General features: G+C 59.4%; 1 non-coding gene across 1 annotated transcript; it reads left to right on the top strand.

The window, feature by feature from the left end:
- Positions 1–12,661: 12,661 nt before the first annotated feature.
- Positions 12,662–12,780, top strand: LOC131867826 (5S ribosomal RNA). The gene has a single exon (XR_009366358.1). It is a non-coding gene; the product is annotated as a 5S ribosomal RNA (ribosomal RNA).
- The last annotated feature ends 2,220 nt before the right edge of the window (positions 12,781–15,000 follow it).

The raw sequence follows: 15,000 nt of genomic DNA, 5'->3' as shown, positions 1-15,000 counted from the left end.
CAGTGCAAACGTAGCACTCTTTTGTGCAACCGCCCAAACAACGCCCCCTCTACCCTCTGTCGAAACACTCGGCATTGCTGCTCCCTAAGGTGAGCTTCTCCTCATAGGCAATTCCGCTCTTATCCGGTCACGTTTGTGTGCCCGAATTTCGCAAGGCAACCTCCATGGGACATGGAAAAGACTCGAGAAGAGAGCTCGCTCACGGGAGAGAGAAGCCAAGGAGACCACGAGAGTGCTGAGAGTGGGACAGCGCTGAATAGGCGGGAGAAGCCTGCGCGTATAAACGGAGATATATATCCAATTGCAACGAAGGAACGTGCCAAAGATCGAGAACAATGGCAGAAATGCTAGTAACGTGCACTTCGGGACCAACGCATCACCGGAAGACAACCGCCAAACATCGAAAGAGTCGCGATGCTCCGCAACCTACGTGCAAAGCGGTCGCACACCGGGTAAGGGAGTGAGAGCCCCAAACATAGCTGGGCGAGGCGCTCACTCCGCTCTTTAATATCTCGTTAATACCGCCAAGGAAATGGCACAAGCACACACACACAAGCATCCTCGGAAGAGGACAGTTCGAGTGACAGGTCAAATCCAAGAGTTCCGAAGACTACCTCCAGGAACAATCGGGAACAAGACCGATTACAAGTCGTCGAGTCTGTTACTGGGCGAACACGAGATGCGCACAGGAAATCGATCAGCCCTCACAATGGCCCAAGGCCAGAGATCGGACTGCTACGATTTACCCCAACAATCATCGTGCCACTCTTCGCAGAGAGGTGATAGACGCCAACGAGCCCGCGCATAGCAATCGAGGTGTAAAAAGGGCGTTGAAGGCAGGAAGCCTGGACGAAAGAGGCTACGAGGTCACCTCGAAGCGGTCTAAGAATCGGGCGCACTTGGGGCGACTACCAGTGCCAACCCCTTATCCCGCGGTGCGTCCGACACACAGAAATTTCCAAGGCGGCCAAGGAGCCTCCCCGCATAGCAATCGGGGTGTGAGGTTACGGATGCAGCATTGATAGCAATCGAGGTGTGAGGCGAAGGATGCAGAAGTGAGAGCCGAGGGATGTAGCAGAGATAGCAATCGGGGTGTGTGATGCAGAAGAGATAGCAATCGAGGTGTGCGGTGGGAAGGGCCCAGCAGCCAGAATGCATGAAGCGACGGATGAAGCAGTGATGACAACCGGGCTGTGAGGAGAGGAGGGATGCAGCCAAGAAAGCAATCAGGGCTCGAGGCAAGGGATGCATCAAGGATAGCAATCATGTTGTGAGGCGAGATTCCAAAGGCTAAACGTGAGAGGCTGCAGGGTCGACTCAGAGAGGTCTATGCATGTGAGAGGCTGAAAGCAAGGTCGACTCGGAGCGGTCTATGCATCGGGCGCGCTTGGGGCGACTACCAGTGCCAACCCCTTATCCCGCGACGCGTCCGACAAAGAGAACGTTCCAAGGCGGCAGAGGAGGTTACCAGCCGAAGGATGCAGTAGCAATAACAGGTATAGTTCCGCGGCGGCCGAGAAGACTCACCGCATAGGAATCGGGATGCGAGGCGAGGGATGCGGCGGGAAGGCCCCGACGGCTAAACGGAAGAGGCTGCAGGGCCGCCTCGGAATGGTCCAAGCATCGGATGCGATTGGGACGACTACCAGTGCCAACCCCTTATCCCGCGATGCGTCCGATACACAGATAGTTCCAAGGCGGCCGAGGAGCCTCACCGCATATCAATCGGGGTGCGAGGCGAGGGATGGGGCGGGAAGGCCCCAACGGCTAGACGGAAGAGGCTTCAGGGCCACCTCGGAATGGTCCAAGCATCGGACGCGCTTGGGGCGACTGCCAGTGCCAACCCCTTATCCCGCGATGCGTCCGATACACAGATGGTTCCAAGGCGGCCGAGGAGCCTCACCGCATAGCAATCGGGGGTGCGAGGCGAGGGATGGGGCGGGAAGGCCCCAACGGCTAGACGGAAGAGGCTTCAGGGCCGCCTAGGAATGGTCCAAGCATCGGACACGCTTGGGGCGACTACCAGTGACAGCCCCCTATCCCGCGATGCGTCCGATACGAAGATGGTTCCAAGGCGGCCGAGGAGCCTCACCGCATAGCAATCGGGGTGCGAGGTGGGGGATGCGGCGAGATGGCCCCAACGGCTAGACGGAAGAGGCCACAGGGCCGCGTCGGAATAGTCCAAGCATCGGACGCGCTTGGGGCGACTACCAGTGACAACCCCTTATCCCGCGATGCGTCCGATACGAAGATAGTTCCAAGGCGGCCGAGGAGCCTCACCGCATAGCAATCGGGGTGCGAGGTGGGGGATGCGGCGAGATGGCCCCAACGGCTATAGACGGAAGAGGCTGCAGGGCCGCCTCGGAATAGTCCAAGCATCGGACGCGCTTGGGGCCACTACCAGTGACAACCCCTTATCCCGCAATGCGTCCGATACGAAGATAGTTCCAAGGCGGCCGAAGAGCCTCACCGCATAGCAATCGGGGTGCGAGGTGGGGGATGCGGCGAGATGGCCCCAACGGCTAGACGGAAGAGGCCACAGGGCCGCCTCGGAATAGTCCAAGCATCGGACGCGCTTGGGGCGACTACCAGTGACAACCCCTTATCCCGCGATGCGTCCGATACGAAGATAGTTCCCAGGCGGCCGAGGAGCCTCACCGCATAGCAATCGGGGTGCGAGGCGAGGGATGCGGCGAGATGGCCCCAAAGGCTAGACGGAAGAGGCTGCAGGGCTGCCTCGGAATAGTCCAAGCATCGGACGCGCTTGGGGCGACTACCACTGCCAACCCCTTATCCCGCGATGCGTCCGATACACAGATAGTTCCGAGGCGGCCGAGGAGGTGGGGGATGCAGCGAGATGGCCCCAACGGCTAGACGGAAGAGGCTGCAGGGCCGCCTCGGAATAGTCCAAGCATCGGACGCGCTTGGGGCGACTACCAGTGACAACCCCTTATCCCGCGATGCGTCCGATACACAGATAGTTCCGAGGCGGCCAAGGAGCCTCACCGCATAGCAATCGTGGTGCGAGGTGGGGGATGCGGCGAGATGGCCCCAACGGCTAGACGGAAGAGGCTGCAGGGCCGCCTCGGAATGGTCCAAGCATCGGATGCGCTTGGGGCGACTACCACTGCCAACCCCTTATCCCGCGATGCGTCCGATACACAGATAGTTCCAAGGCGGCCGAGGAGCCTCACAGCATAGCAATCAGGGTGCGAGGCGAGGGATGCGGCGAGAAAGCCCCAACGGCTAGAGGGAAGAGGCTTCAGGTCCGCCTCGGAATGGTCCAAGCATCGGACGCGCTTGGGGCGACTACCAGTGACAACCCCTTATCCCGCGACGCGTCCGATACACAGATAGTTCCAAGGCGGCCGAGGAGCCTCACCGCATAGCAATCGGGGTGCGAGGCGAGGGATGCGGCGAGAAGGACCCAACGGCTACACGGAAGAGGCTTCGGGGCCGCCTCGGAATGGTCCAAGCATCGGACGCGCTTGGGGCGACTACCAGTGACAACCCCTTATCCCGCGACGCGTCCGATACACAGATAGTTCCAAGGCGGCCGAGGAGCCTCACCGCATAGCAATCGGGGTGCGAGGCGAGGGATGCGGCGAGAAGGACCCAACGGCTACACGGAAGAGGCTTCGGGGCCGCCTCGGAATGGTCCAAGCATCGGACGCGCTTGGGGCGACTACCAGTGACAACCCCTTATCCCGCGACGCGTCCGATACACAGATAGTTCCAAGGCGGCCGAGGAGCCTCACCGCATAGCAATCGGGGTGCGAGGCGAGGGATGCGGCGAGAAGGACCCAACGGCTAGACGGAAGAGGCTTCGGGTCCGCCTCGGAATGGTCCAAGCATCGGACGCGCTTGGGGCGACTACCAGTGACAACCCCTTATCCCGCGACGCGTCCGATACACAGATAGTTCCAAGGCGGCCGAGGAGCCTCACCGCATAGCAATCGGGGTGCGAGGCGAGGGATGCGGCGAGAAGGACCCAACGGCTAGACGGAAGAGGCTTCGGGTCCGCCTCGGAATGGTCCAAGCATCGGACGCGCTTGGGGCGACTACCAGTGACAACCCCTTATCCCGCGACGCGTCCGATACACAGATAGTTCCAAGGCGGCCGAGGAGCCTCACCGCATAGCAATCGGGGTGCGAGGCGAGGGATGCGGCGAGAAGGACCCAACGGCTAGACGGAAGAGGCTTCGGGTCCGCCTCGGAATGGTCCAAGCATCGGACGCGCTTGGGGCGACTACCAGTGACAACCCCTTATCCCGCGACGCGTCCGATACACAGATAGTTCCGAGGCGGCCGAGGAGCCTCACCGCATAGCAATCGGGGTGCGAGGCGAAGGATGCGGCGAGAAGGACCCAACGGCTAGACGGAAGAGGCTTCGGGTCCGCCTCGGAATGGTCTAAGCATCGGACGTGCTTGGGGCGACTACCAGTGACAACCCCTTATCCCGCGACGCGTCCGATACACAGATAGTTCCAAGGCGGCCGAGGAGCCTCACCGCATAGCAATCGGGGTGCGAGGCGAGGGATGCGGCGAGAAGGACCCAACGGCTAGACGGAAGAGGCTTCAGGGCCGCCTCGGAATGGTCCAAGCATCGAACGCGCTTGGGGCGACTACCAGTGACAACCCCTTATCCCGCGACGCGTCCGATACACAGATAGTTCCGAGGCGGCCGAGGAGCCTCACCGCATAGCAATCGGGGTGCGAGGCGAGGGATGCGGCGAGAAGGACCCAACGGCTAGACGGAAGAGGCTTCAGGGCCGCCTCGGAATGGTCCAAGCATCGGACGCGCTTGGGGCGACTACCAGTGACAACCCCTTATCCCGCGACGCGTCCGATACACAGATAGTTCCGAGGCGGCCGAGGAGCCTCACCGCATAGCAATCGGGGTGCGAGGCGAGGGATGCGGCGAGAAGGACCCAACGGCTAGACGGAAGAGGCTTCAGGGCCGCCTCGGAATGGTCCAAGCATCGGACGCGCTTGGGGCGACTACCAATGACAACCCCTTATCCCGCGACGCGTCCGATACACAGATAGTTCCGAGGCGGCCGAGGAGCCTCACCGCATAGCAATCGGGGTGCGAGGCGAGGGATGCGGCGAGAAGGACCCAACGGCTAGACGGAAGAGGCTTCAGGGCCGCCTCGGAATGGTCCAAGCATCGGACGCGCTTGGGGCGACTACCAGTGACAACCCCTTATCCCGCGACGCGTCCGATACACAGATAGTTCCGAGGCGGCCGAGGAGCCTCACCGCATAGCAATCGGGGTGCGAGGCGAGGGATGCGGCGAGAAGGACCCAACGGCTAGACGGAAGAGGCTTCAGGGCCGCCTCGGAATGGTCCAAGCATCGGACGCGCTTGGGGCGACTACCGTTGCCAACCCCTTATCCCGCGATGCGTCTGATACACAGATAGTTCCGAGGCGGCCGAGGAGCCTCACCGCATAGCAATCGGGTTGCGAGGCAGATTATTGGGAAGGGAACCCCCTGGGATGCGGCTCAAGCAGTGCCCAAAGGGACTGGAATGCGGAATCACATCGAGAGACCCAAATGCTATACGAGGGCTCAAATCGAATTATCGATTTGGCCACGACATGGACGCATCGGAACGACTACCTTTGCCGAACCACTCGCAATTGCATCCATACCGAAACCAATAGACATTTCCGTTAGAGCCCTCGCATAGCATTCGGGAATCTCGCATGCCCCTCTAAATCGACCAATGCTGGCGCTCAATGAAAATCCGAGCGCTACCACCGTTCGAGCGCCAGCATTGGTCGAGTTAGAGGGGCACGGGGGAGAATGCTCCAGTCAACACCTCCCCTATATAAGTTATTTGTCCGATTCTCGCACAACCGTAGTCTGCCTCGTCGAATCAAACAACGGTCCCAGATTCCGACTTCCGTTCCGTAGAGACCCAAAAGCTAGATGGAGGCTCGCAAGAAAGAGAGTCGGCGCATAGCAATCGGGTTTCTCGAACGTTTAGGGACCGAGCTCACTTGCGGATAGGGCAAAATCCGCCAAGCAACCCAAAAGCTAGACGGGGGCTCGAATCGAATCGCCTAGGCGGCCACAACAACGACGTGTTGGATCGACTACCAGTGCCAAACCATTCAGCAAGACTAGTCTGTGTCGAGGCCGGATAGAGATTCTCAGAGAGCGCCCGCATAGCATTTAGGAGACCTGCCGCGTCCCTCACACTCGACAAATGGTGGTGCACGTTTATAAATCCGAGCGATCCCAACCCTTTCAAGCACCAACATCGGTCGAGATAGAGGGGCACGGAGGGGGCTGCGTGAGACAACACAGTCCCCTATATAAGTTATTTGTCCGATTCTCACACATCCGAAGAATGGTCATCAAATCGGACAACAGCCCAAACTTCCGACTTCCGTCCCAGAAAGCCCAAGAGCTATCTAAAACGTTCATGGCCGGAACTCGATCGCGGCTATACCAGTCCGCCAAGCAACCCAAAAGCTAGACTGGAGCTCTAGTCGAATCACCTCTGTGGCCATTGCAAGGACGTGTTGGAGCGACTACCATTGCCGAACCATTCCGCAGGTCGAGTCCATACCAAGGCCGCATAGAGATTCACGATGAGCTCCTGCATAGCAATCAGGAGACTTGCCGTGTCCATCACAATCGATAAATCCTGGTGCAAGATTTTTGCATCCGAGCGCTCCAACCAGTCGAGCACCAGCATCAATCGACATAAACGGGCACGGGGGGAGGATGCTCGAGAACACTACCTCCCCTATATAAGTTATTTGTCCGATTCTCAAGCAGCCGAAGTCTGGTCATCGAATCGGGTCAAAGACCACAACTTCCGACTTTACCCACAATGCAAGTCATCGAATCGAACATCGGCCCCCGAGTCGGACTCCATGCGTATGTCAGGTCATCGGACCCAAATTCCGCCTTCCTGCGCATGGCGGGCCATCAATATCAACTCGGTCATCGGACCCAAACTCCGCCTTTTTGCGTATGGCACGCCTTCAAATCGGTCATCGGACCCAAATTCCGCCTTCCTGTGCATGGCGGGCCATCAACATCAACTCGGTCATCGGACCCAAATTCCGCCTTTCTGCGCATGGCACGCCATCAACTCGGTCATCGGACCCAAATTCCGCCTTCCTGCGCATGGCAGGTCATCGGACACAAATTCAGACCTCGCCAATATGCCTACGTATCGAATCGGTCATCGGACCCAACTTCCGACTTCATCCATACTGTAGGGTCTTTGAGGTTGGCGCGGTGCGCTCAACCCAGGGAGTCGACCCATCGAAGCATACACCTCCCCTATATAAGCTATTTGTCCGATTCCCACACCTGTGTAGTTTGCACCTCTGACCAGGACATCGACCCCAACTTCCGAACTCGACTGCAACGACGGCACCAGCGCCTTGGTGCGCACCTTGCGACGCACAGTCCCAACATTCGCCTTCCTGCACATGGCAGGTCATCGGACCCAAATTCCGACCTCGCGAGTATGCCTACATATCGAATCGGTCATCGGACCCAACTTCCGACTTCATCCATACCGTAGGGTCTTTGAGGTTGGCGCGGTGCGCTCAACCCGGGGAGTCGACCCAACGAAGCATACACCTCCCCTATATAAGCTATTTGTCCGATTCCCACACCTGTGTAGTTTGCACCTCCGATCAAGACATCGACCCCAACTTCCGAACTCGCCTCCAACGACCGAACCAGCGCCTTGGTGCGCACCTTGCAACGCACAGTGCCAACATTCGCCTTCCTGCACGTGGCAGGTCATCGGACCCAAATTCCGACCTCGCGAGTATGCCTACATATCGAATCGGTCATCGGACCCAACTTCCGACTTCATCCATACCGTAGGGTCTTTGAGGTTGGCGCGGTGCGCTCAACCCGGGGAGTCGACCCAACGAAGCATACACCTCCCCTATATAAGCTATTTGTCCGATTCCCACACCTGTGTAGCTTGCACCTCCGATCAGGACATCGACCCCAACTTCCGAACTCGACTAAAAAGACCGCACCAGCGCCTTGGTGTGCACCTTGCAACGCACAGTGTCAACATTCGCCTTCCTGCACATGGCAGGTCATCGGACCCAAATTCCGACCTCATGAGCATACCTACTAATCGAATTGGTCATCGGACCCAACTTCCGACTTCATCCATACCGTAGGGTCTTTGAGGTTGGCGCGGTGCGCTCAACCTGGGGAGTCGACCCATCGAAGCATACACCTCCCCTATATAAGCTATTTGTCCGATTCCGACACCTGTGTAGTTTGCACCTCCGCTCAGGACATCGACCCCAACTTCCGAACTCGCCTGCAACGACCGAACCAGCGCCTTGGTGCGCACCAAAAGTGCGCACTTTTGGAGGGCACTTTTGTGCGCTCCAAAGGTGCGCACTTTTGGAGGGCACTTTTCTGCGCTCCAAAGGTGCGCACTTTTGGAGGGCACTTTTCTGCGCTCCAAAGGTGCGCACTTTTGGAGGGCACTTTTTGGAGGGCACTTTTCTGCGCTCCAAAGGTGCGCACTTTTGGAGGGCACTTTTTGGAGGGCACTTTTCTGCGCTCCAAAGGTGCGCACTTTTGGAGGGCACTTTTTGGAGGGCACTTTTCTGCGCTCCAAAGGTGCGCACTTTTGGAGGGCACTTTTTGGAGGGCACTTTTCTGCGCTCCAAAGGTGCGCACTTTTGGAGGGCACTTTTCTGCGCTCCAAAGGTGCGCACTTTTGGAGGGCACTTTTTGGAGGGCACTTTTCTGCGCTCCAAAGGTGCGCACTTTTGGAGGGCACTTTTTGGAGGGCACTTTTCTGCGCTCCAAAGGTGCGCACTTTTGGAGGGCACTTTTTGGAGGGCACTTTTCTGCGCTCCAAAGGTGCGCACTTTTGGAGGGCACTTTTGTGCACTCCAAAGGTGCGCACTTTTGGAGGGCACTTTTCCTGTGCTCCAAAGGTGCACACCTAGGTGAGCACCTTCGACCACACCTTGTAGCACACCAAACTCTGACTTTCGACTTCATCCGCAATGCAGGGTCTTTGAGGTTGGCGCAATGCGCACAACCAGGGGAGTCGACCCATCAAACCCAACACCTCCCCTATATAAGCTATTTGTCTGATTCTCATACATGCGTAGCCTGCAGGAGCAATTAGGACATCGACCCCAACTTTCGGCTTCTAAACGAAAACAAGGTCTTTGAGGTTGGTGTAATGCGAACAACTAGGGGAGTCAACCCATCAAACCCAACACCTCCCCTATATAAGCTATTTGTCTGATTCTCATACATGTGTAGTCTACAGGAGCAATTAGGACATCGACCCCAACTTTTGACTTCTTAACGAAAACAAGGTCTTTGAGGTTGACGTAATGCGCACAACCAGGGGAGTCGACCCATCAAACCCAACACCTCCCCTATATAAGCTATTTGTCCGATTCTCATACATGTGTAGCCTGCAGGAGCCATTAGGACATTGACCCCAACTTTTGACTTCTTAACGAAAACAAGGTCTTTGAGGTTGGCGTAATGCGCACAACCAAGGGAGTTGACCCATCAAACCCAACACCTCCCCTATATAAGCTATTTGTCTGATTCTCATACATGTGTAGCCTGCAACAACGATTAGGACATCCACCCCAACTTCTGAATTCGTCTGCGTTGACCGCACCAAAGGTGCACGCCTTGGTGCTCACCAAAATCCGACTTCCGACTTCTTCTGCTATGCGGGGTCTTTGAGGTTGGCGCAGTGCGCACAACCAGGGGAGTCAACCCACCGAATGCAACACCTCCCCTATATAAGCTATTTGTCTGATTCTCATACATGCGTAGACTGCAGCAATGATTAGGACATCCACCCCAACTTTTGACTTCTTAAACAAGACAGGGTCTTTGAAGTTGGTGCAGTGCACACAACCAGGGGAGTCGACCCATCAAACGCAACACCTCCCCTATATAAAGCTATTTGTCCGATTCTCATACGTGTAGTCTGCAGCAGCGATTAGGACATCGACCCCAACTTCCGAATTCGTTTGCATTGACCGCACCAAAGGTGCACGCCTTGGTGTGCACCCTGGAGTGCACTTTGGTGCTCACCTCGGTGCACACTTTGGTGTGCACCTCGGTGTGCACCAAAGGTGCGCACCTTGGAGCGCACCAAAGGTGTACACTTTGGAGCGCACCACATAGGGTCTTTGAGAGGTTGGCGCAGTGCGCACACCAAGGTGGGTGTTGAGGTGCGTGCCGAGGTGGGTGGGTGCTAGGGTGCGCTCCATGGTGGGTGCCAGGGTGGGTGCGTGCTAGGGTGGATTCCAAAGAGGGTCATAGGGTGGGTGCCAAGGTGGGTTGGTGATATAGTGGGTTCAAAGGTGGGTACTAGGGTGGGTTCCAAGGTGGGTCACAAGTTGGGTGCCAGGATGCGTGGGTGTTAGGTTGGGTGCCAAGGTGGGCTCCTGCGTGGGTGGGTGCTAGGGTGGGTTTCAAGGTGGACGCGAGGGCGGGTGCCAAGGTGGGTAACAAGTTGGGTGTTAGGATGGGTGAGTGCTAGAGTGGGTGCCAAGGTGGGTGGGTGCTAAGGTGGATGCCAAGGTGGTTCACAGGGTGGGTGGGTTCTAGGGTGAGTTCCAAGGTGGGTCACAGGTTCAGTGCTAGGGTGGGTGTCAAGGCGGGTGTCGAGGTGCCTGGGTGCTAGGGTGTGGATGCCAATGTGGGTCATAGGGTGGGTACTAGGGTGGGCTGCAATGTGGGTGCCAAGGTGGGTAACATGCTCGGTGGGTTCTAAATTGGGTGCCAGGGTGGGTGTGCACCCACCTTGCCCGAGGTGGGTGCCAAGGTGCCAGTGTGGGTGGGTGCTAAGGTGGATGCCAAGGTGGGTGAGAAGGTGGGTGATAGGTTGAGTGGTAGGATGGGTGGGTGCCAAGATGGGTCACAGGGTGGGTGCAAGGGTGGGTAGGTGCTAGGGTTGGTGTCAGGGTGGGTGGGTGCTAGGTTGGGTTCCAAGGTGGGTGCGAGGGTGAGTGTCAAGGTGGGTCACAGGTTAGGTGCTAGGATGGGTGAGTGCTAGGGTGCAAAGGTGCCAGGGTGGGTGCTAGGATGGGTCGATGCTAGGGTGAGTGGCAAGGTGGGTCCACAAGTGTCAAGGTGGGTGCCGAGGTGGGTGCCAAGTCGGCGACTGCTATGGTGGATGCCAAGGTGGGTCACGGGGTGGGTGCCAAGTTGCTAGGTTGGGTTCCAAGGTGGGTGCCAACGTGGGTGCTAGGGTGCGTGGGTTAAAGGGTGTGTCACAACGTGGGTGCCAGGATGGGTGCGCACCCACACTGGCCAAGACGGGTGCGGGTGCAAGGTTGGGTTCCAAGCCCGGTCACAGGCTGGGTGCTAGGATGGGTGGGTGCCAAGGTGGGCACCAGGGTGGGTGCACCCACCCTGGCCAAGGTGGGTCACGGGGTGGGTCCTAGGGTGGGTAACGGGGTGGGTACTAAGGTGCGTGCCAAGGTGGGTCATAGGGTGGGTGCCAAGGTGGGCACCAGGGTGGGTGTGCACCAACCCTAGCCAGGGTAGGTCACGGGGTGGTTGTCGGGGTGGGCGTCAAGGAGCCAAGGTGGGTGGCAAGTAGCCAAGTTGCGTGCCAAGGTGGGTGTCGGGGTGGGTGCCAAGGATCCAAGGTGGGTGCCAAGGAACCAAGGTGGGTGTCTGGGTGGGTGCCGAGGTGGGAGCCAGGGTGGGTCCCAAGGTGAGTGCAAAGGTGGGTGCCAGGGTCAAGGTGAGTGCCAATGTGGGTTCCAAGGTGCCAGGGTCAGGGTGAGTGCCAATGTGGGTTCAAAGGTGCTAAGTTGGGTGCGAGGTTGGGTGCGAGGGTGGGTGGGTGCCAAGGTGTGCTAGGTGGAAGCCCGGGTGGGTCGGCATCCCATGGGTGTCGAGTTGGGTGCCTGATGGGTGCTTCTTGTCAAGTTTTAGTCGTCGGGACTCATTTCGAGCCTTAGAGGTCGTTTCTTGTCCGGTTGCCCTGTCTTCGACCTGGGAACCCAATTTTGGTCCTCGGGTCCCATTTTTTTTTGTCTCGCATCCCACTTTTGGCCTGTGGCCTTTTCGGGGTCGATTCTCGTTTTGGGCATCAGAGCATGTTTCTTCTCCTAAAACCCAATATTTGTTTATTAAGTCTCGGAACACATTTTTGTTCTCGTGGACCCATCATGGGTCTTGGAACGCATTTGTGGTCCTTGGGTCCCATTTTGCATCCCGAAACTTGTGTTTTGGTGCTTGATCCCTATTTTGGGTGCCCACCTTGCACCAAGTGCGCACCCGGGGCAAACCGAGCGCCTTGGTGCACCGGGGCAAGATCGAGCGTGCACCCGAGGCGCCCCGAACATGCACCAAGGTGCACTCGGCCCACATGTGAGCGCAGGTCGTTGCGCCCGAGGTGGTGTGTGGGCACCGCGTTGCAGACGGGACACTGCACGCACACGACGCCCCCTCCAGGTGCACGCACGTAGGCCGGGCCGGGTGCACACCCGACGCCCTAGCAAGGTGCGCGCACCCGGGCAGGGCTCACACTTGGCGAACGGGGCGCACTTCGCGAGGGAGGGTGTGCACCTCGACGGGGGTGGGTGGCCGGGGTGGATTCGCACGTGGGTCGCGGTTTGCTAAGTACACACTGCGACAAGCTCATAACGGGTGCGATCATACCAGCGTTAGTGCACCGGATCCCATCAGAACTCCGCAGTTAAGCGCGCTTGGGCCGGAGTAGTACTGGGATGGGTGACCTCCCGGGAAGTCCCGGTGTTGCACCCTTTTTTAGTTTTTCGCCGGGCGTCGCAATGCTATTTGAATAAACCTTTTGCCCGTTTGCGTTCTCGTCGGGGCCGGGCCGGGCCGGGGTGCGCTGCCCGCACTACCGCGCGCGCGGGGGCGACACCGAGCGCGCACCCGAGGCGCCCCGAGCACACAGGCCACGGTGCAACCCGGGCGTTGTGCGCGCACCCCGGTGCGCCCGAGGTGCTGCGCGCGCACCCAGGTGAAATCGGTGTGCACCTCGGCCAGTGCGCGCTCGGTCGAGTCGCGCACGTTGGCCAAGGTGCACGGTGATGTTTCTTACTCTAAGGTTCCGCACCAGACGCCCGGGACAGGTGAGCGAAGCTGGGCGGGGCCGGGTGCGCGGCCGGGGCAGGTGCACGCAGCTGGAGAGAGCTTTGGAGCACACTTCGGAGCGCACCAATGATGCGCTCCATTCAAAAGTTTCCTGAAAAGGCAAAAAAAGTTGAGATTATAGAATTTCCCACTTGAGAGATTGTAAAAAAAAAAAATTTAAAATGAAGGAAACGCGGGTGCCAAGGTGTGCGCAGCCCAGCCAAGGTGTGCGCACCAAGGCGCCCACCCTGGCGAAGGTGCACGCAAGGTGCGCACCCGAGGCAAACCGGACAATTAACCCAACTTTCGACTTCGCGCGCACCTTGGAGCGCACTTCGGAGCGCTCCTTGGTGCGCACCAATCTTGGGCACCTCGGAGTGCACCATGGCGCCCACCAAGGTGCGCACCCGGGGCAAACCGAGCTCCGACTTCGTGCGCACCTTGGAGCGCACGAAAGGTGCGCACCATGGCGCCCACCAAGGTGCGCAGCCCAGCCAAGGCGTGCGCATCAAGGTGCGCACCCTGGCGAAGGTGCGCACCCGGGGCAAACCGAGCTCCGACTTCGTGCGCACCTTGGAGCGCACAAAAGGTGCGCAACCCAGCCAAGGTGTGCGCACCCCGGTCAAACCGAGCTCCGAATCGTGCGCACCAGAGGTGCACGCCATCGTGCGCACCTTGGAGCACACTTCGGAGCCCTCCTTGGTGCGCGCCGATGTTGCGCACCTCGGAGCGCACCCGGGGAAAACAATGCAATTAACCCGACTTTCGACTTCGTGGGCACCTCGGAGCGCTCTCGGGTTCGCACCTCGGAGCACACCGAGGTGCGCACCTTTGATGCGCTGCCTTCACCAATTTCCAGAAAAGGCAAGAAAACATTGAGAAGGTGTGCGCACCGAGGTGCCCACCCTGGCGAAGGTGCACGCGAGGTGCGCACCCGGGGCAAACCGGGCTCCGACTTCGTGCACGCCGCACCTTGGAGCACACTTCGGAGCGCTCCTTGGTGCGCACCAGGGCGCGCAACCCAGCCGAGGTGCCCACCCCGGCGAAGGTGCACGCGAGGTGCGCACCCGGGGCAAACCGGGCTCCGACTTCGTGCACGCCATGGTGCCCACCGCGGCGAAGGTGCACGCGAGGTGCGCACCCGGGGCAAACCGGGCTCCGACTTCGTGCACGCCGCACCTTGGAGCACACTTCGGAGCGCTCCTTGGTGCGCACCATGGTGCCCACCAGGGCGCGCAACCCCGCCGAAGGTGCACGCGAGGTGCGCACCCGGGGCAAACCGGGCTCCGACTTCGTGCACGCCGCACCTTGGAGCACACTTCGGAGCGCTCCTTGGTGCGCACCATGGTGCCCACCAGGGCGCGCAACCCCGCCGAAGGTGCACGCGAGGTGCGCACCCGGGGCAAACCGGGCTCCGACTTCGTGCACGCCATGGTGCGCACCGCGGCGAAGGTGCGCACCCGGGGCAAACCGGGCTCCGACTTCGTGCACGCCGCACCTTGGAGCACACTTCGGAGCGCTCCTTGGTGCGCACCAGGGCGCGCAACCCAGCCGAGGTGCCCACCCCGGCGAAGGTGCACGCGAGGTGCGTACCCGGGGCAAACCGGGCTCCGACTTCGTGCACGCCGCACCTTGGAGCACACTTCGGAGCGCTCCTTGGTGCGCACCATGGTGCCCACCAGGCCGCGCAACCCAGCCAAGGTGTGCGCACCAAGGTGCACGCGAGGTGCGCACCCGGGGCAAACCGGGGTCCGACTTCGTGCACGCCGCACCTTGGAGCACACATCGGGGCGCTCCCGGGTTCGCACCGGCGTTGCGCACCGTGGTGGGCACCTCGGAGCACACCAAGGTGGGCAGCGAGGTGCGCACCTTTGATGCGATGCC

This window comes from Cryptomeria japonica, unplaced genomic scaffold (genome assembly GCF_030272615.1).
Source record: "Cryptomeria japonica unplaced genomic scaffold, Sugi_1.0 HiC_scaffold_185, whole genome shotgun sequence".
Classification (NCBI taxonomy): domain Eukaryota; kingdom Viridiplantae; phylum Streptophyta; class Pinopsida; order Cupressales; family Cupressaceae; genus Cryptomeria; species Cryptomeria japonica.
Note: the sequence above shows the minus strand (reverse complement) of the source record. Positions and strands in the feature narration are given on the sequence as shown.